Raw genomic sequence first — 22235 nt, 5'->3', positions numbered from 1 at the left:
GGCCCCTGTGTACCCAACTTCCTCCACTGAAGCCTCAGTACAAACCCCTTATGCACTTGTGGAAACACACAAATAATGCTGCACATTACTGAGGAATGTCCCTTCTACACACTAAGTGGCGGACAAATCATCTCAAACCCAGCAAATGAGCAAGCTATTGCTTGGCTTCAGGATTTGAAATCACTAAATACATAATAATGGGGGTGTTCGTTGATGATTGCACAATGTTCAACACCATTCGCAACTCCTCAGATACTGAAGCAGTCCATGTCCAAATGCAGCAAAACCTGTACAATATCCAGGCTTGGGCTGAAAAGCGGCAAGTGACATTCATGCCAGACAATGACCATCTCCAACAAGAGAGAATCCAACCATCGCTCCTTGATGTTCAATGGCATTACCATCACTGAATCCCCCACTATCAACATCCTGGGGGTTACCATTAACCAGAAATTGAACTGGACTAGCCATATAAATACAATGGCGACAAGAGCCTGTCAGAGGCTAAGAATCCTGCAGTGAGTAACTCACCTCCTGACTCCTCAAAGCCTATCTACCATCTGCAAGGCACAAGTCAGGAATGTGATTGAATAATCTCCAATTGTCTGAATGAGTGCAGCCCCAACAACACTCAAGAAGCTTGACACCATCTAAGACAAAGCAGCCTGCTTGATTGGCACCCCACCCACAAACAATCACTCTTTCCACACTGCAGGAATTCACCAAGGCCCCTCAGACAGCACCTTCCAAACCCATGACTGCTCCCATCTAGAAGGACAAGGGTAGCAGATACATGGGAACACCACCACGTGGAAGTTCCCATCTAGAAGGACAAGGGCAGCAGATACGTGGTAGCACCAACACCTGGAAGTTCCCCTCCAAGCCACTTACCATCCTGAGTTGGAAATATATTGCTGTTCCTTCACTGTCGCTGGGTCAAATCCCTGGAACTCCTTCCCTAACAGCACTGTGGGTGTACCTACGCCACATGGACTGCAGCAGTTCAAGAAGGCAGCTCACCATCACCTTCTCAAGGGCAATTAGGGATGGGCAATAAATGCTGGCCCAGCCAGCTACGCCCACATCCCAAAAATGATTTTTTTTTAAAAAGTGAGAGTACTATTACCTGAGCCACAGCTGATTATGTATGTTGTGTGGGACAGCTTCAATATCATTCTTCTAGTGCTAGGCAGTTATCAGATTTATTGAATTCAAGTTCACAATTTGTTATGCTGCGATGTGAGCTCACAACATCTGGGTTGCTAGTTTAGTACCATTACCAATAGACTACCAAGACTCTGTAGTCAGTAATATGTATTGGAAATCTCACCCTAAATTACAGTTGCCAATTACAGTTGTCCTAGATTCTCCAGGGAATGAAGATTAATCCCCGGGACACTGCTGTGAGCAACCATAGAGAAAAATCAAAGAAGGATTTTAAAAATTGAGTGTTTTATTCATCTTCTTCACAGAATCACAGAGTTGTCATGTGCAGGTCAAGGCCAGTGTCTGCACTGGCTTTCTGAATGAGCAACTCACCTAGTTCCATTCCCTGCCTTCTCCCAAAAACCCTGCACATTCTTCCTTTTCAGATAGCCGTCTAATTCCCTTTTGAATGCTTCAATTGAACCTGCCTCGGCCATACTCTCAGGCAGAGCATTCCAAGCCCTAAACACTCGCTGTGTAAAAAAAAGTTTCTCCTCATATCACTTTTGCTTCTTTTGCTAATTACTTTAAGTCTCCTTCTCGATCCTTTCATGGGTGGGAGCAGTTTCTCCCTATCCACTCTGACCAGACCCCTCATGAATACCTCCATGAAATCTTCTCTCAACCTTATTTTCTCTAAGGAAAACAATCCTAACTTATTCAGTTTATCTTCATAACTGAAGTTCTTCATCCATGGAACCATGCTCATGAATCATTTTCTGCACCCTCTCTAGTTCTTTCCTAAAGTGCGGCGCCCAGAATTGGACACAATACTCCAACTGAGGCCCAGCTATTACTTATACAAATTCAACATAACTTCCTTGCTCTTGTACTCTACGCCCCTATTAATAAAGTGTAGGATACTGTATGCCTCATTGATTGGTCTCTCAACCTGTCCTGCCACCTTTGATGATTTTTGCACATAAACATCCAGGACCCTCTGCTCCTCCACCCCCTTTAGAGTTCTACCCTTTATTTTGTATTGTTTCTCCATGTTCTGCCTACCAAAATGAATCACCTCACATTTCCCTGCACTGAACTTCATCTGCCACCTGTCCTTCAGTTCCACCAACTTGCCTATGTACCTTTGAAGTTCTACACTGTCCTCCTTACAGTTCACAATGCTTCCAAGTTTTGTGCCATCCACAAACTTTGAAATTGTGCCCTGTACATCAAGATCTGGGTCATTAATATATATCAGGAAAAGCATGGGTACCAAAACTGACCCCTGTGGAACTCCACTACAAACCTTCCTCCAGGATGAAAAATGTCCATTAACCACTACTCTCTGTTTCCAGTCACTCACCCAATTCCATTTCCATTTTGCTCCGATCCCTTTTATTCCATGAGCTATAACTTTGCTCAGGAGTCTCTTGTACAGCACTGTATCAAACGCCTTTTGAAAGTCCATAACACCACATCAACCCACTCTGTTACCTCTTCAAAAAACTTCAACATGTTAGCTAAACATGAGTTTCCCTTTACAAATCCATGTTGGCTTTCCTTAATTAACTTGACCTTGTCCATGTGACTTAATTTTATCCTAAATTATTGTTTCTGGAGGTATCCCTGCCAGCGAGGTTAAACTGACTGGCCTGTAGTTGCTGGTTTATCTTTACACATTCTTTTGAACAGGGGTGTAACGTTCACAATTCTCCAGTCCCATGGGACCACCTCAGACTAAGAAAACTGAAAAATTATGGCCAGTGCCTCTGCAAATTACACTCTTACTTCCTTCAGTATCCTTGGATGCATCTCATCCAGTCCCGGCGCCTTGTCAACTTTAAGTAAAGATAACCCATCCAATACCTCCTCCTTTTCAATTTTAAATGGATCTAGTGTCTGAATTACCTCATCTTTTACCATGGCCCGGGTAGCATCTTCTTCCTTCATAAAGGCAGATGCAAAGTGTTCATTTAGTACCTCAGCCATTCCCTCTGCCTCTATGTGTAAATTGCCTTTTCAGTCCCCAATCAGCCCCACTCTTCCTTTTACCACCCTTTTACTATTTATATACATTTAAAGGGCTTTGGGATTCCCTTTTATGCTAGGCACTCCTCTCTTTTCGTACTCCCTCTTTGCTTCTCTTATTCCTTCTTCACCTCTTCTCTGAACCTTTTATATTCAGCTTGGTTCTAAAATATATTTTCTACCTGACACCTGCCATAAGCACACTTTTTCTTCTTTATCTTAATTTCTATCTCCTTTGTCATCAGGGAGCTCTGGATTTGTTTTCCCTACCTTTCCCTTTCAGGGAAATTTACCTTGACTGTGCCCGAATCATCTCTTCTTTGAAGGTAGCCCATTGATCAGACACCATTGTTCCTGCCAACATTTGACTCCAATTTATTCGGCACAGATCTGTTCTTACCCTGTTGAAGCTGGTTTTCCCCTAGTTAATTTTTCTTTGTCATTCGTCCATAGTCAGCCTAAAATGTATGATACAATGATCGCTGTACTCTGACACTTGATCGACTTGGTCCACCTCATTTCCAAGAAACAGGTCTAGCAGTGCCTCCTTCCTCACTGGACTGGAAACATACTGCTGAAGAATTTTTTTCTGAACATACTCCAGGAATTTTTTCCCCTCCTTACCCTTTACATTAATACTATCCTACTCTATATTTGGATAATTAAATTCCCGCATTATAAGTTTATAAGTACTCTATAATTTTTGAACCTCTCTGTAATTTCTTTGCAAATTTGTTCCTCTATATCCTTCCCACTAATTGGTGGCCAATAGGCTACACTGAGCGATGTAATTACACCATTTTGTTCCTGAGCTCTAGCTAAATAGATTCTGTCCTTGAACCCTCTGGGACATCCTCTGTCTCCAGCATTGCAATGCTCTCCTTAACCAATACTGCCACCCCTCCCTCTTTCTTCCTTTCCTACCTCTCCTGAACACCAGGGTCGGGATCTTCCATGCCCACCAGCATCAGGCATGTTCAGTGGCGTGAGCAGACAATATGGCACGATCAGTTTGCGATCGTCCACTCAGCCCACTGATGGCGGGCCGTGTTTCCCGCCATCAGACTTCAGAAACCTCATTGTAGTACATCTGCATATCACTATTAAGCCAGCCCGCCAGAATTGCTCCCCCGCCCGCCCGGCTGGATCGTCCGTCCACGTCGGGAAAGCACGCCGACGTGTTTCACAACAGCATGTAAAAGGCGTGCGCTTGGCGGGCTGCAATTTGAGGGGAACTCGGAAGTGAGTACACAGCAACAATGTGTATTCGGCGTGCAAAAGGCATGCACTCAGCAGGGTCGCCTGTTGGAATTCAAGCTTGAGGCACATTTAGGGGGGGTGTCAAGGGCTGCCCTGTGGTTGAGGTGACTGGAGGGGTGGGGGGTGGTGGCAAGAGCTGCCTTGAGGTTGAGGTGACTTGGGGGGGCGAGGGTGATCAAAGGCTGCCTTGCGGTTGAATGAAGCGCACAAGCTTTTGAGATGGGGGGTAGAGTGTACAAGGGAAACGGCCACGCAGTAGGGGCACCTTATATAAAGTGACCATTCCTCTGCAACTGAGACAGTTCAGGCGCAGCCACATTGATATAATTGGAGTTTCTAACTTATCTGCCCACTCAAGCAACGCAGAGGCATCAAAGTGTCACCAAGTGCTCCAGAGCTTCTCACCCCTCGAGCATAGACTGCAAAGTAATGAGTGTTTTAGTGGACTGCGGAATAATTGGATGACTAGGCACATTGTACAATCTCCTTGCTAAAGCTGGTCATGGAGCAGTCACTGGTGGAGGTGCTCACAGCCCCTTGCAACGTCATCATCCCGGTTTGGACTAGTCTCCCCCATGGTTCAAGCTAACAGTGCAGCCTTGCAGTGCGAGTTAGGAGAATGCCTGTGCCTGAGCTGAGAGCACAGCATGTGGTCCAATGGGCGAAGCTGTCACCAATCAGTCAGGTGGAGTGGGGCGGAGGGGGGTGGGCTTTCGGGCAGCCAGGCAGCGCTCTGATCTCTGGCCAGCATTCTCCACAATGCATTAAGGGGTTTCACACTTAACCAGGATGGTTTCTTGGTACACCCATGGTAACCACATGTCTCTCTCTTTCATCCTGCAGGGGGAGTGCATCAAGATCATGAAACCTGGTGACCCAGCTGTCTGTCTTGTGGCATACAGAGAGCGAAGATGACAGAGAAGAGAGTGACTGAGGCTCCTGGCTACGCAGAGGGAGGCGCAGCACCCTCAGGAAGAAGGGGTGGCTGGGGCTCCTGCCCACGCTACCAAAGAGCCACAGTGAGCCGTCGCTGGTCGGCATTTAGCAACATCCAGAGTCGATTGATGCTGTCTTTCATTCCTGCAGGTGACCGAGAACCAGTGTTGCCGAGGACTGCGCATGTCCAGGAAACTGGTCAGTCACATCTGCCACCTGCTGCAGGATTTGGCACCATGTGGACATGGAGGGCACCCACTGCCAGTGGCCATGAAAGTGACGGCGGCGCTCAATTTCTACACCAGTGACTCCTTTCAGGGCTCCACAGTTGACGTTTGTGGGATATCACAAGTCTCCAGCCACAAATGCATCCATGAGGTCACGGATGCCATCCTCACGAGGGCACACAACTTTGTGCATTTTGCACGGGACCAGGAAAGCCAGGATGCAAAAGGGATTGGATTTGCCCAGATCTTGGGTTTCCCACAGGTGCAGGGTGCCATCGACTACACTCACTTGGCACTCAGGTCTCCGTCACAACACATGGTGGACTACATCAACCACAAGGGTTTCTATTCACTCAATGTGCAGCTGGTGTGTGACCACCAGAAACTTATCCTGCAGGTCTGCACACGGTTTCCAAGAAGTGTGCATGACGTCTACCTTCTCAGTTGGTCACAGATCCCTGATGTCTTCCAGAGTCCACAGAAGCTGCAGGGTTGGCTCCTCGGGGACAGGGGGCCGTGGCTGATGACACCCGTGCAGCGGCCTCAGACTGCAGCAGAGTGAAGGTATAACGAGGCTCATGCTGCAGCTCGCAACTTGGTGGAGCAAACCATCGGGATGCTGAAGAATCAGTTCCGGTGTCTGGACCAGTCTGGCAGAGTCCTGCAACATAGTCCACAGAGGGTGTCACACATCGTCATCATCTGCTACGCTCTTTATAACCTGGTGCTGCAACGGGGAGAGGAGCTGGCTGAGGAGAAGATGGAGGACCAGGAGGTCTCCTCAGATGAGGAGGATGCTGAGGGGGAGAGGGTGAGGAGGACCTCGAAGGCGGCGATAACGTGGATGAGGCCCTTGCACTGGTCAGACGAGGCAGGCGCGCTCAGGAGGCCCTTATAGCTGCTAGATTTGTGGAGAATGATGATGACATGCAGTGAGGGAACCCCATAGATCCTCATGTTGCATCTGTGAATGTTTGACTCCAGTCTGGCTTATGGCAGCACACATACCCTCTGTGATAATGCTCCTGTCATAGAGATGCAGTGGAGGCCCTAATAGTTACTCGATTGCAGGAGGATGATGACGACATGCAGTGAGGACACTCCATAGATCTTCACATAGACTCTGTGAATGTCTGACTCCTGTCTGGCCGAGGGCAGCTCGCTAACGCTCTGCGATCAGGGGCATATCTTAGAGACGCAGCCATGAAACATTGAAAGTATTTGATCCTTTATCTGCCTTCAGCATCTGAGCCCTTCAGGAGCACAGAATCACTGGTCACAGATGCTGAAGAGATGGAGGCCAGCCCCACCTTAAAGGTGCTGAGAGCACACAGAGAGAATGATGGAACTCTGTGGCGCCTGCCCAGGACATTCTAGCAGCAATAACAAGCACCATCGAGGTGCAGGCATCAGTAATGTGTCCAGGGAGTGCGAGGCCAGACTATCATTTTGGTCTGAAGGCTGCACAAAGCACAGGGAAGAGGCCCTGGACTGAGACACCTGCCTTTATCTTGTGCAGAAAGGTTTCACATCTGAGTGACACGAACACTGCTCATCAGAACAAGGAGCCATCAGCAGGGATGCATTCTTGGGACTTTATTGGCAGTAGTGAACAGCCCTGGCTGTGCAACTACATCTTCTTAACTTTCCTAAACCTGCTGCCATGTCTTGGTGCTCCTCAGACATCCACAGTGGAGGTGGAGGCAGCCTGCTGACTGCTACGTCCTGGCTGTGATGACCTTGACAGGCATCCTCTGGGTGGGGGCTGAGACTTGGAGGACCCCGACCTGCTTTTGGGATCCTGCTGTGTGGCAGTGACACTCTCCTTGACCTTTGGAGCTGGAGTTGCTGAGGGATTCAGAGGGGCCGGACACTCCAGGAGTCACCTGCAGATGGCCCCGGCCGGGGTGGGTGTGGAGCCACTGCTGATCCTCCTACCTATGGATGCCCAAAGGCCCCAGGCTGACTCCTTGAGGAGAAGGGCTAGTTGAAGTGCCATCAAGCTGTCTCGCACCCCTCTTGCACACACACCGTTGGAGGCCAACTCTGGTACCAGCGATGGAGTTGAGCCCACGCAGCAGTGCAGGAGCAAGTCCTGGACCAAGGTCTCCATGGCAGCCACCATTCTACCAGTGTTGACCTCAGTGCATTGGCATGCCAGTGCTATCGCCTCAGCCTGAAGGCGGACGGACTCCTCCAGCATGCCTTGCAATCTGAGGAGTGCAGGGGCATCCCTTCCTGATGTTCCTGAGCTTGCCTTTGCAGCTCCAGCAACTGTGACATGACTGAGTCCAGAGGCTCATCATCTGACTTGGGCTCAGCAAATTTCTGGCCTCCAGCAGTCCTCTGAGTGCCGGACACCTAGGAAGTCCTTGCCGCCGTCTGCTGTGGATCAGGGAGTGCGATGTTCTCACCAGATTGTGATTCTGAGGCTATTCTAAAGCTTAGTCCCACTGAGGTGTGTGTCTCTGCGCTGGTGGAGGGTGTGGGTGAGCACTGTGATGGGACTTCAAGGAGGCTGCCTTCAGATTCTTCTTCAGAGGTTTCTTCCAGGCTTGATTGGAGGCCCTGGGTCGTCAACTCCATCGGCTGTTTCCCAGTTGTGCCTGCGAATGCAAGGGGAGATAATCAGTGCATGGCAGTGGCCTGTGAAACAGGACACATCACTCACAACATGGTTGTCTGATGGATGTTGCACTGCTGGATCCTCATTTGGCAGAGCAGCGCCGACCTCACCATCAGCACAGGAATGATCCAGGTCCTCACCGGCCATCTGGATGACTCTTTTAAAAGTCTATGAGAAACTTAATTTCAGGCATTCCTCCACTGGTCTGCAACCTCTCCCTTTTGTTGTGTGCCAGCTTGTCCTGCATGAATAGAGATGGAGAGAGTGTAAACTGGACGCCTGCCAGACCAGATGATAAGCATATCTGACATGTGTAGGTGAGTGGTCCCATGGACGAGACAATGAAGGTGTGTTTGAGAGAGTGAATGATGATGTGCCTTGAACTAGCAGTGAGTAAGATCCCTGTGGACGTATGATGGGTTTGTGAGCGTATGAGTTCAGGGTGTGATGAGAAGAGTGACTTACCCTGGCAGAATGGAGATCATTCATCCTCTTGCAGCACTGGGTGGCTGTCCTCTACTGAAGGCCATTGGCACTGACCACAGCTGCCACCGCCTCCCAAGCCTGGTTAGTCATGCCGCTGCCCATCCTGCCGCCAGAGCGGGGATAGAGGACATGGTGGCAGGCCTCCACAGCATCCAAAAGGCATTCCAGTGACACATCATTAAACCTGGGGGCTGTAGTCTTCTTCCCTTTCGTGGGCATCTTCCCTGCAGTAGCCATGACCTGGAAGCACTGAGGTGTGTGCGTAAGGCTGCACTTTAAATATGGCGCCCGGCGTGATGAAGCAGCGAGGTGATGGCGACCGGGCGAATGAGAGACCAACCGCCATAGAAATGGCATGTTTCCCTGGAATGCGTAAATAATATGGCGGGTCTGGGACGACAGGGCATGAAAACCCGCCTTCACAGCGGGCGTTGTTTTACCTGCCCGCCACTGCACATCTGGGACGACTCCTCCCTTTGTATCCAGGGATACTTAACACCCAGTCTTGCCCTTCTTTGAGCCAGGTCTCTATTATTGCCATAACATCATGTTTCCACATGGCATTTGTGCCTGTAACTCCCCAGTCTTGTTTATCACACTCCATGCATTCACATGCTTGCACTGGAACCCTGATTTAGACTCCATTACTTTCTCCTTTACTCTGCTCTACCTATTAACTTACTATTCCCTACTCTAGTGCTATCTATATCTCTCAATGTTCTGTGCCCCTAGGTATTTTCCTCTAACATTATCTCCTGGTTCCCACACCCCTGCTGAGTTAGTTTATCCCCTAATCGCACTAGCAAAATGCCTTGCAAGAAACTCAGTCCCGGCTCTCTTCAGGTGCAATCCATCCGGCCTGTACAGGTCCCATCTCCCCAGAACTGTTCCCATTGCCTCAGGAATCTAAAGCCCTCCCTCCTGCACCATCTTTCCAGCAACACATTCATCCATCTTATCCCCCTATTTCTGTACTTACTTGCATGTGGCACTGAAAGTAATCTGGAGATCGCTACTTTTGAGATCCTATTTGCTAATTTTTTTACCTGGCTCCGTAAATTCAGACTGCAGGACCACACCCCTCTTTCTACATATGTCATTTGTACCGATGTGGGCCACAACTGCTGGGCATTTGAATCTCCCCCCTCAGGGTGCTCTACAGCCACTCACTGACATCCTTGACCCTGGCACCAGGGAAGCAACACACCATCCTGGATTCATGTCTGTGGCCACAGAAACATTCCGCTAACTATTGAATCGCCTATCACTATTGCTCTTCCAGACTTCCTTGTGCGCCCCCCCCCCACCCTCCCATGTTCAGCGGAGTCATTTGGCTCCGGCTGCACTCCCCAGATGAACCATCACTCTCACCAGTATTCAGAACTTGCTCGACCTGCCTGTTCCATTTTGACTGTCTGGTGGTCACCCCTTCCCTTTTTCCCTGCATATTCTTAAGCTGAGGGTGACCACATCTATAAACATGCTATCCATGTAACTCTCAACTTCATGGGTGCTCCGCAATGATGCCTGCTGCTCCTCAAGTTCCACAACCCGGAGCTCAAGCTGCTGCAATGAGCAATGAAAAAAAACACTTCCTGCACAAATGGTAATCCAGGACCTGGGAAGCATCCTAGAGTCCCCACATAGCACAGGGTGGGAACTCTTGAGGTTGGAGCAACCCTGCCATTTCTCTATTTAAGCTTATGACTGTGATTTGAGCACTTATTAGTTATAAAATTATTAAAGGTGGCAAAGGTTCTTGGATTGAGTAGTGCAGTTGGCGACAAGAGATCATGTGATGACAGCTCCAACCAGAGTATTTTTTATTCTTTCTTAGGACGGGATTACAAAGCCAGCATTTATTGCCCATCCCTAATTGCCCTTGGGAAGGTGGTGGTGAGCATGACACAACTGAATGCCTTGTTAGGCCATTTCAGAGGGCAGTTAGGAGTCAACCACATTGTGGTGGGCCGGGGGTCACATGCGGGCCAGACCAGGTATAAGCGGCAGCTTTCCTTCCCTAAAGGACATTAGTGAACCAGATGGGATTTTAAAGGACAACCCAATAGTTTCATAATCATTATTAATGGAACTATCACTCCATTCCTGATTTATTAATTAATTGAATTTATATTCCACCAGCTCTCAGGTGGGATTTGAGCTCATACATCTGACCATTAGCTTGGGCTCCTGGATTACTGTTCCAGTAACATCACCACACATTACCATTCCCTATGACATCACCATTCTACCTTCTGTCCAGTGTTTGACAGCTTCAAGAAATTTGGTTCAGGAATCATCCTGGATTGGAAGCGGCCAGAGGATGTGACTATAACTTTGCCCCTCACCGATGAGAAACTTTCATTGCTATCCTTTCACTCAGGCAGGTGAAACGTGGACATTTAAAAAGAACTTTTATTGCAGCCTTAATAAAACTAGGGCCCTGAGACAGATTCAGTTTTGTGAAGGGCTGATGAAATTCTGAATGAACTGTATTCCAGGATTGGACAGTTTCAAAGGAACTCTCAGCCCTGAGCTAAGAGCAGATGGTTTTCAGTCTCAGTGAAAGTTTACAATAACCAAAAGAAGAGGTGAAGCAGGGGGCTGGGAGAATGTCTGGAGCTGTGTATGAACTGTCACCTTTACCCTCTTGACCTCTCCCTCCTCTGCTCCTACATTGATAGAGTTAGTAGGATGGAGCAGGTGCCAAATCTCTTTTCCCTTTGTCAGTGTAAACAGTAAATGATTATCTTCATGAAAAGGCTGGAGGGCTAAGAGCTTTAGTGAGGATTTTCTGGTTGACATTGCCCGATAGGAAAAATTGGCAGAAATCTCCTCTGCAAGATCTCCATTCCACGCTATATCGCACACACTTACTTTCCCATAGGTGGGGCTGCTTGTGTAGAAGCATTCACTGAAACAGATTATACTTAAGTGTTAATTTAGGGCTAGGGTCATTGAGAATGCCTCATTTCACATTGCTGCACAGGATATCATTTTGAAATCATACCAGTGTGATGGGCATCTAGTCTAGCTAAGTAATAACAAACATTAAAAAGGTTATGGAAAGGACATAGTAATATTAATTTAAATGCATTTCAGCCATTTCTTTCACGCAGACACACACACACCTCCCACCTCCACACACACGCGCGCACACACACACACACAAACCATCCCCTTCACACACCCACACAAACACACACACACACACACCACCCACCTCCACACACACACGCGCGCACACACACACACACAAACCATCCCCTTCACCCACCCACACACCCACATAAACACACACACCCACACACACACACACCACCCACCTCTACCCACATACCCACACACACACACCCACACACACACCCACCCACACACACCACCCCCCTCCACCCACCCACACAAACACACACACACACCACCCACCTCCACACACCCACACACACACCCACCCACACACACCACCCCCCTCCACCCACCCACACACACACACACCACCCCCCTCCACACACCCACACACACACCCACCCACACACACCACCCCCCTCCACCCACCCACACAAACACACACACCCACACAAACACACACACACACACCACCCACCTCCACACACACACGCACACACACACACAAACCATCCCCTTCACCCACTCACACACCCACACAAACACACACACACACAGCACCCACCTCCACACACACACACACCCACCCACACACACCACCCACCTCCACCCACACATCCACACAAACTCACACACACACCCCGACACCCCCCCACACACACACACCACCCGCCTCCACCCCCACACACACACACCACCCGCCTCCACCCCCACACACACACACCACTCGCCTCCACCCACACACACACCCCAACATATCCCCACACACACACACACACACACACACACCACTCGCCTACACCCACACACACACCCCAACACATCCCCACACACACACACACACACCACCCACCTCCACCCACATACACACACGCACAGACACCACCCCCCTCCACACACACACACACACAGACACCACCCCCTCCACCCACACACACACAGACACCACCCCCTCCACCCACACACACACACACAACACCCGCATCCACCCACACACACACACACACACGCACAGACACCACCCTCTCCACCCACACACACACACACACACCCCAACATATCCCCCCACACACACACACACCCACACACCACACACCACCCCACTCCACCCAACCACCCACACACCACCCACCTCCACCCACCCACACACACACAGACACCACCCACCTCCATCCACACACACAGACACCACCCACCTCCATCCACACACACACACACACAGACACCACCTCCCTCCACCCACACACACACACACCACCCCCCCTCCACCCACACACACGCACACACCACCCACCTCCATCCACACACACGCCAGCCCCTCCACCCACCCACACACACACACCCACACACCCACCTCCACACCCACACACACACACATACCACCCCCCTCCACCCACACACACACACCCACCACCCACCTCCACACACACACACACACACACTCCCACCACCCACCTCCACACACACACACCCACCACCCACCTCCACACACACACACACACACCCACCACCCCACTCCACCCACACACACACACACACACACCTCCACACACACACACACCCACCTCCACACACACACACACCCACCTCCACACACACACACACACACCCACCTCCACACACACACACCCACCACCCACCTCCACACACACACACACCCACCACCCACCACACACACACACACACACCCACACCCACCACCCACCTCCACACACACACACACACACCCACCACCCACCACCACACATACACACACACTCCCACCACCCACCTCCACACACACACACACCCACACACCCACCTCCACACACACACACACACACCCACCACCCACCTCCACACACACACACCCACCACCCACCTCCACACACACACACACACCCACCACGCACACACACACACACCCACCACCCACCTCCACACACACACACACACACACACCCACCACCCACCTCCACACACACACACACCACCCCCCTCCAGCCACCCACACGCACACACCACCCACCTCCACCCACACACACACACACACACACTCACCGCACACACAGAAATTAAATAAAGAAGACTTCATTGATTTCTGGTCTGGACTAGTGTTGTATGACAGTTCAGTTCTTAGTCAAGTGTTGACACTGAAGTTCCCATGAGCTTTTAAAGGAAGGCTTAAAGACTTTGAACCACAGAATCATAAAATGATGCAGCACAGATGGAGGCTATCCAGGCCATTGTGCCCGTGCTGACTTATCAAAAGAGCCATCCAATTAGTCCCACTTCCCTGCTCTTTCCCTATTGCCCTGGAAATTTTCCCCACATCAAGTATTTCTCCAATTCTTTTTTGAAAGTTATTATTGAATCTGCCTCCACTACTCTCTCAGGCAGCTTATTCCAGAAAAAGGAATGCACTTATAATAATTGTTTGTGATGGTTTCACTGATTATTTTTTGCCCATAGAACCATTGCTGGCATCGATGGTCTTTTCAATAGGGTCCCCTCCTTTGTAGCTAAAATCTCTCATCCCTGGAACCATTCTGGTAAATCTCCTCTACACACTCTTAAGAATCCTCATACCCTTCCTAAAATGTGGGGACCAGAGCTGCATACGATGCTCTAGTTGTGGCTTAACTAGCACTTTACAAAGGTTCGGCATAACTTCCCTGCTTTTGTACTCAATACCTCTATTTATGAAGCCTAAGATTATATTTGTTTTGCTGAGCACTCTGTCAACATATCTCGCCACATTCAAAGGTCTAAAATGTCCTGCCACCTTCAAAGGCCTTGGAAGATTCTGTGCAAATAGTGCAAATTCATTCTAATGCAAAAATCACAGGAACCCACTCAGGATCTTGTTCTTTTAGCATCTCAGACGCTTCTCCCATTCTGCAGAGAAAACTAGTGCTTAAACAGGCAAAGTGTTGGCTTTTCACATGACCTTTTCTCTCCAACTGCACAGTGTCCCAAATATGGTCATGGCTACTGTATTCCAATCGTAACGTGATTCGATCTTGGCTGGGGAATTCCTCTCTCAGCCAGGGTACCATTGTCCAAGTGATTTTGGGTGGAATTTTCAGTGCCCGCTAGCGTTGGGCGTGTTTGGTGGCATGAGCGGACAATATGGCCAAAGATCAGTTTCACGACATTGTAAAACCAGTCTGCGATCGTCTGCTCCACCCATCAATGGCGGGCTGCGTTTCCCACCACCGCATGTTGGGAACTTCATTGCAACACATCTGCATATCATTATAATCTCAGCTCGCCAGAATCACCCCTCCACGCTGGATCATCCGAGCACATTGGCGTGATTGCACGCCGACGTGTTTCACAACTGAACATAAGCGACATGCTCTTGGTGAGCTGCACTTCACTTGGGACTTTGAGGTTTGGTTGCCTACCTTGCTTTAGGCAGCACTTGTGGTCATCAGCGCCAGGCTTCACAGGCAAAACCACATCACTTTTAAGGGGGCTCACGGGCAGGTCTCTACTTACAAGACCAGCCATACTGCGGGGGTGGCTTTACAATGGCTGCAGGGCTAGGGCTTGCTTGGGGAAGAGGGAGAATGGCCTCAGGCAAGGGAAGAGGCTGCAGGGCTAGAGCTGTACTGGGGGACGGGCTTATCCCAGGATGCGTGTGGGGACACATGCTGATCAGTGATGCATCCCTGGGACCCTTTCTGGGCACCGGTGGAGCCCACCGTGATGCCCTCTACCCCTGCTCTGGCCATAGGAGGCCCATCACTGTCAACGCTCCAGCTTGGGACGTGATGGCAGAGGTGGTCAGTGCCAACACTGCACAGAAGAGGTCTCAAGAAAGTGAGGGCTGAGGGGGCAGTTTCCAGAGGAGATGAGGCCAGATGGAGATGTGAGGGTTTGTGTGAGAGAGTGAGTGGTGAGCTGGCAGTGAGTGAGATGCCAGTGAATGTGTGATGGCCTCGTGAGTGTGTGAGTTTAGAGTGATGAGATGGTTGCGTTACCCTGGCAACACGGGTGAGATTATTCATCTTCTTTCCACATTGGATGGCCGACCTCTTGTGTGCAGCATTGGCACTGACCACCTCTGCCCTCGCCTCCCAATCTGGAGTGGTGACACTGATGGGTCCCTTGCGGCCAGAGCAGGGATAGAAGACATCATGGCTGCTTCCAGCAGTGCCCAGAAGGCGTCCCAGGGATGCATCACTGAATTGGGGAGCTGCAGTCTTCTTGCCTTTCGGGGCCATGTCTTCTATGCAGCAGTCCTGGGCTGGAAGCACTGAGAAGTGTGCACACAGCTGCACTTTACATGTGGTGCCCAGTGTGAGGAAGCGGCGAGGTGATAGCATGGTGGGCGAATGAGAGGCTGCCTGCCACCGAAGCGGCATGTTTCCCGGGGAATGCATGATTAATGAGGCAGGACTGAGATGAGACGGCATGAAAAGCCACCATTGCGGCCGGCAGGTAAAACAGAATCACAGAATCACACAGTGCAGAAGAGGCCCTTTGGCCCATCGAGTCTGCACCGACACGTGAGAAACACCTGACCTATCTGCCTAATCCCATTTACCACCACTTGGCCCACGTTCTTTTTCCCGCCTGCTAGCACTCTTAATGCAAATCTGGGACAATTCCACCTCACGTCCAATGTTTTGTCTCCACCCAGTTGAGTACTCAGGTGATTATCTGGACAGTTTGCTAATGGAATAGGAGATGGCCCCTGTTCAACTCTTACAAGGCTGTTGTGCCTTGCAGACAAGTTGTCTCCATTTGAATAATTTTGCAATGTAGGAGGCACGGTGCTGCAAATGTACAACCATCATTAAATGTGATCCCTAGTCACTGGAATGTAGCTTTAGTCTTATAAAAAATGTTTGGGGATTCCAGCCAGTAAATTCAAGTCAATTTTTGATAGAAAGCATGGATTCACAACAGTACCCATATCAGGAAATCCTTCCCATGCCCCTACCATTAACTTGTTTAGGGAATTTGCATTCAGTCTGGAACAGGTTCAAGTCATCCATCCCTTTTTCCAGAGACTGACACACCTACAGCCGCTGCCCATTGTGCTTCATGGGAACTGCACAATTGCTGTGGATCCCACATCAAGGTCACACTTAGATGCTATTTTGCATTAAAGAAAGCTCGCCCTTGAAATGACACTGGAATAATGGCACACAAATGCTTAAAACATTTTACCTGAAATTCTTCCCTCTATCATTTCAGTGCACTGTTAAAATCAGTGAGTTAACATCTCTGCTAAAGCAGTGGTATCCAGCAATGCAATTTCAAGGGCAGCCAGTACTGATTTTCCTGCTTGCGAGCATTGAATGAAGGCTTTAAACATTAAATTAAAAATTCAAAACACATAAGATACATAATCTGTAAATTCTGCCTGTCTTTCCCAGTCAGGTGTGCTCTATTAACGGATAGATTGAATATAAGAAAAGTACATATAACAGATATTCCTTCGTTATATTTTTCACCACTTAAATCACAATTGGAGGCCCAGCCTGGGGTGGAGGGGGGGTGGGGGGGGGTGCGGTTGTGGACCAGCACAGGTAATGGGAGACAGTAAATGTTCTATTTATTTCTCAAAGCTGTCACCCTAGATCTCTGATGATTCTACAGGGCACCCAGGTTACATTCAAAGTGTGAAGCTTCAAAGGTGCTGGAGAAGTTTGGTGCGTAAAGATAATCGCTACCTACTGAAAGAGATAGGCCAAAACAAAATGTAAGAAGCAAATTGACAATTGCTTACAAGTGGCTACATGCTGCACTGCATTATTCGATCATTTAATCACACAATCAACCTGCCTGTTCATTGAGTCTCAGCTCTCCAACTGCTTCCCTATGCTTTGCGCTCTGACCTCTGATTGCTTTCAGTATGTTTACGTTTGGGCTTATTTTCATTCTGGGGTAAGAATTCCCCTGGCCACTTTGTAAATGGTGAAGATTTCCACTGCTTAGTATGTTCAGCAAGATGCGAAATCCACAACTTCAGTTTGTGTTTATATGATTATATATAGAGATCTGCACAAACACATGGACAGTATCAGTATACGTAGAAAGGCTTTGCATTTATGTTTGATTTTTCACACCCTCATAAGATCCCAAAGCATTTCAGAATCAATGAAGTGCTTTTGAAACATAATCGCCGTGGTAATGTAAGCAAACAAAGCAGTGAATTTGTGCATAGCAAGGTTCCACAGACAGAATGTGATGAATATTTATTTGTTTTATTCATATTACTTGGGGGATAAATGTTGGCCAAGACACCAGAAGAGATCCCCTACTTTTCGAATTATGCCCAGGGGTCCTTTATATCCACTTGAGAGAGTAGCTGGGACCTCAGTTTTGTGTCTCATCAGAAAGATAGAGCACACCTGACAGTGCAGCACTCCCTCTGTACTTCACTGAAATGTCAGCCTGGATTATGTGCTCAGGTATTTCAACTGAGGTTCCTGGAACCTTCTGAATCAGAGATAAGTTCAACCATTGAGCCAAGACCAGAAGACTCCTGTTTTGCCCATGCCTCGCTGTCTCTCCTAGCTTTTTGATATGAGTGGTACTTGCATATTGTTAACTGGGCACTAGATGGCCCCCTGAAAGGACTAAGTATGTCGCAGTAATTAGACCTCTTCTATTATGTAATTCTGTTGGGAAAATCTAGAAATAAAAGCAATTAGTTATAAGAGCACTAATTGGAGTGTTTCTTTAGACGTTACATTTCCTCTCTTTTTCATTGTGATCTCATGTTCTACTTTCTCTCTGCCTTATTGAGTCTGATGGGCAATTGGCTTTCCAAGTACAGACATCAGAATAGAACAAAGTTAAAAAGAACTGTGAATTAAGTTTGATTGAGTATTGAATTTTGAGAATTGAAGTTGACTTTTCAAATGCCTGAAATTAGCGGAGAGCAGTGCAGTATTGATTTATTTTCTATATGCCTGGCTAGGCCACACCGTTAGGGTTGCCAACCCTCCAGGATTGTTCCGGAGTTTCCAGGAATTGAAGGTCAATCCCCCAGACGCTGCTGCCAGTAGCCAGCGAGAAAAATCCAAGGGGTCTTAAAAAGCTTTGTGTTTTAGGCATTTTCTTTTGAACATGTTTGTTCATTAGTTATAAAAACTTTGGCAGCACGACAAGGAGCTGCTTGTCTGGGCTGGATATGGAGGCAGCAGGTCATGTGATGGCACCTTCAGGAATACCTCCAACCCTACACATAGAGTGGAGTGGAGTGCTGGTTGTGATGTTGGCTTGAGAGCCAACAAAAGGAAGGGAGCAAGAAGTCACATTTATATAGCGCTTGTCACACCTACAGCACATTTTTAAAAAAAATTCGCAGCCAATGACGCACCAGTAGGAATGGAATAGGGGGGCCTTTAAAATGGAGCATTATGCCTAGTTGACCATTTGCTGCTGGTGACCAGTTGATGGCCATTTTAACTGCTCACTGCAATTAGATAACGGAAGTGGCCACTAAAAACTGGCATGAACCTTATACATTGATGCATAATTTGATGGGTCTGAGTGAAGAAAAGTAAGGAACATATCTTTTTATTTTTCTTTATTTCTGTGGGACTATGGTTTTAAAATTGGACTGTGGTTTTGAAGACTACCATGACTGTGGTTGAAAGACATGTTCACTGGAACAGGATGAGGAATATACAATGTTGCTATCTCCTGGAACAGAGTGTGCCAGGTTGGACAAAATGGTGCCGGAAAGGGGTCCTGATCTAAGGGGGACTGCTTAGTAACAACATTTTAATTGGCTCCTGATCAGGTGACCAAGGTTTCATGTTGTAGCAGTGAGCAGAGAGAGCCTACCCTGCAAAGAGAACACACCTAAAACCTCTCTCTCCTGTGCGTGTAAGATTCCAGTAAATCTACAAGCTGGCTTTTTCTTCATACCTCTGTAACCTGCACTTCCTGAAAAAAAACTCTGTCAAGAGGAAAAGGGGAAAAATCGCCAGTAGAGACATTGAAAAGCAAGTTTTCAACTAGTGAACGATAGACTAAAAGTGCTGGTTCACGTCATTAACAACAAACTGCAAGGAATTTTGAAAGACATCAATCAAAATCAACCCATCTAATCCCGTACTCCGGATTGGGGCTATTAAACTGTTTTTATCTCACCCTTAAAATCCATGTTTTGTATGTCTTATGTGTGTGTGTGTTTGTGTATAGGGGTTAAGAAGAGGTAGAGTTTAAGTTATAGAGTTAAAAGTTAGCAGTTCATATTTCTTTCTTTTTCCACTGGTTAAAGACAATTTTGTTAATGAACAGTTATTTACTTGTGAAGTTTACAAACCTCCTGACTTTATCCCCTGGCTCCCCAAAGCCTGTCCAGCATCTACAAGGCACAAGTCAGGAGTGTGATGGAATATTCTCCATTTGCCTGGATGACTGCAGCTCCCACAACATTCAAGAAGCTGGACACCATCCAGGACAAAGCAGCCCACTTGATTGGCACCCCATCCACAAACATTCAGTCTCTCAACCACCGATGCACAGTAGCAGCAGTGTGTACCATCTACAAGATGCACTGCAGGAATTCACCAAGGCTCCTTCAACAACACCTTCCAAACCTATGACCACTACCATCTAAAAGGACAAGGGCAGCAGATAGATGGGAACACCACCGCCTGGAAGTTCCCCTCCAAGTCACTCACCATCCTGACTTGGAAATATATTGCCGTTCCTTCACTGTCACTGGGTCAAAATCCTGGAACTCCCTTCCTAATAGCACTGTGGGTGTACCTACACCACATGGACTGCAGCGGTTCAAGAAGGCAGCTCACCACCACCTTCTCAAGGGCAAATAGGAATGGGCAATAAATGCTGGCCCAGCCAGCGAAGCCCACATCCCATGAATGAAGAAAAAAAAAACCTGGTGCTTGTATTCTGTTAACCTAAATTAAACAGTCAGGTAGAATTGGGGGAGTCTGGTGGTCTAATCAAACTTTTCATATTTGCTGCGGCACGGGGAACAGTGGGACTTGATGTTACAGCGTACTATCCCCACCGAGTCGTGACACTGGCTGGTTTCCCAGCAGCTGAAGGGAGATAGGCAAGTTCAGGGAGGGCAAGGAGGCCCTACGGTAGGTGGAATCTTTCTTTTGTGGGGCCAGAGCAGTAAAGAACTCTTACAAGTCTCACAAGGAGACGTGCATCTCCTTCCCTACCGCAAGAACTTCCTGAGGTCCCCGCCCCCCGCAATTTCCACCCCTGGCTGCTAGCCAGCTATCACTTTCTGCTGACAAGCGACAGACAGGTGAGAAGACCAAGGTCTGGCAGGAGGCAGAGAGTGGGAATAAGGGGGTCCTTCTCAGGATGGCGGCCGGTGACTAGTGAAGTTCCGCAGGGGTCAGTGTTGGGACCACAACTTTTCACTTTATACATTAATGATCTAGATGAAGGAACTGAGGGCATTCTGGCTAAGTTTGCAGATGATACAAAGATAGCTGGAGGGACAGGTAGTATTGAGGAGGTGGGGAGGCTGCAGAAGGATTTGGACAGGTTAGGAGAATGGGCAAAGAAGTGGCAGATGGAATACAACGTGGGGAAGTGTGAGGTCATGCACTTTGGTAGGAAAAATAGAGGCATGGACTATTTTCTGAATGGGGACAGAATTCAGAAATCTGGAGTGCAAAGGGACTTGGGAGTCCTAGTCCAGGATTCTCTTAAGGTTAACTTGCAGGTTGACATGGTAGTTAGGAAGGCAAATGCAATGTTGGCATTTATTTCGAGAGGACTAGAATATAAAAGCAGGGATGCGCTGCTGAGGCTTTATAAGGCTCTGGTCAGACCACATTTAGAATATTGTGAGCAATTTTGGGCCCTGTATCTCAGAAAGGATGTGCTGGCCCAGGAGAGGGTCCAGAGGAGGTTCACAAGAATGATCCCAGGAATGAAAGGCTTAACATATGAGGAACATTTGAGGGCTCTGGGTTTATACTCGATGGAGTTTAGAAGGATGAGGGGGGATCTGATTGAAACTTACAGAATACTGAAAGGCCTGGATACAGTGGACGTGGGGAAGATGTTTCCATTAGTAGGAGAGACTAGGACCCGCGGGCACAGCCTCAGAGTAAAGGGAAGGCCTTTTAGAACAGAGATGAGGAGAAACTTCTTTAGCCAGAGAGTGGTGAATCTATGGAATTCATTGCCACAGAAGGCTGTGGAGGCTAGGTCATTGAGTGTATTTAAGACCGAGATAGATAGGTTCTTGATTGGTAAGGGGATCAAAGGTTACATGGAGAAGGCGGGAGAATGGGGTTGAGAAACTTATCAGCCATGATTGAATGGCAGAGCAGACTCGATGGGCTGATTGGCCTAATTTCTGCTCCTATGTCTTATGGTCTTATGGACTTCAAACTCCCCAGATTTGAAGTCTACTGGAAAGGCAAGTGGGGCAAGGTGTATGTTCA

Source organism: Cetorhinus maximus, chromosome 1 (genome assembly GCF_964194155.1).
Source record: "Cetorhinus maximus chromosome 1, sCetMax3.hap1.1, whole genome shotgun sequence".
NCBI classification, from domain to species: domain Eukaryota; kingdom Metazoa; phylum Chordata; class Chondrichthyes; order Lamniformes; family Cetorhinidae; genus Cetorhinus; species Cetorhinus maximus.
Note: the sequence above shows the minus strand (reverse complement) of the source record.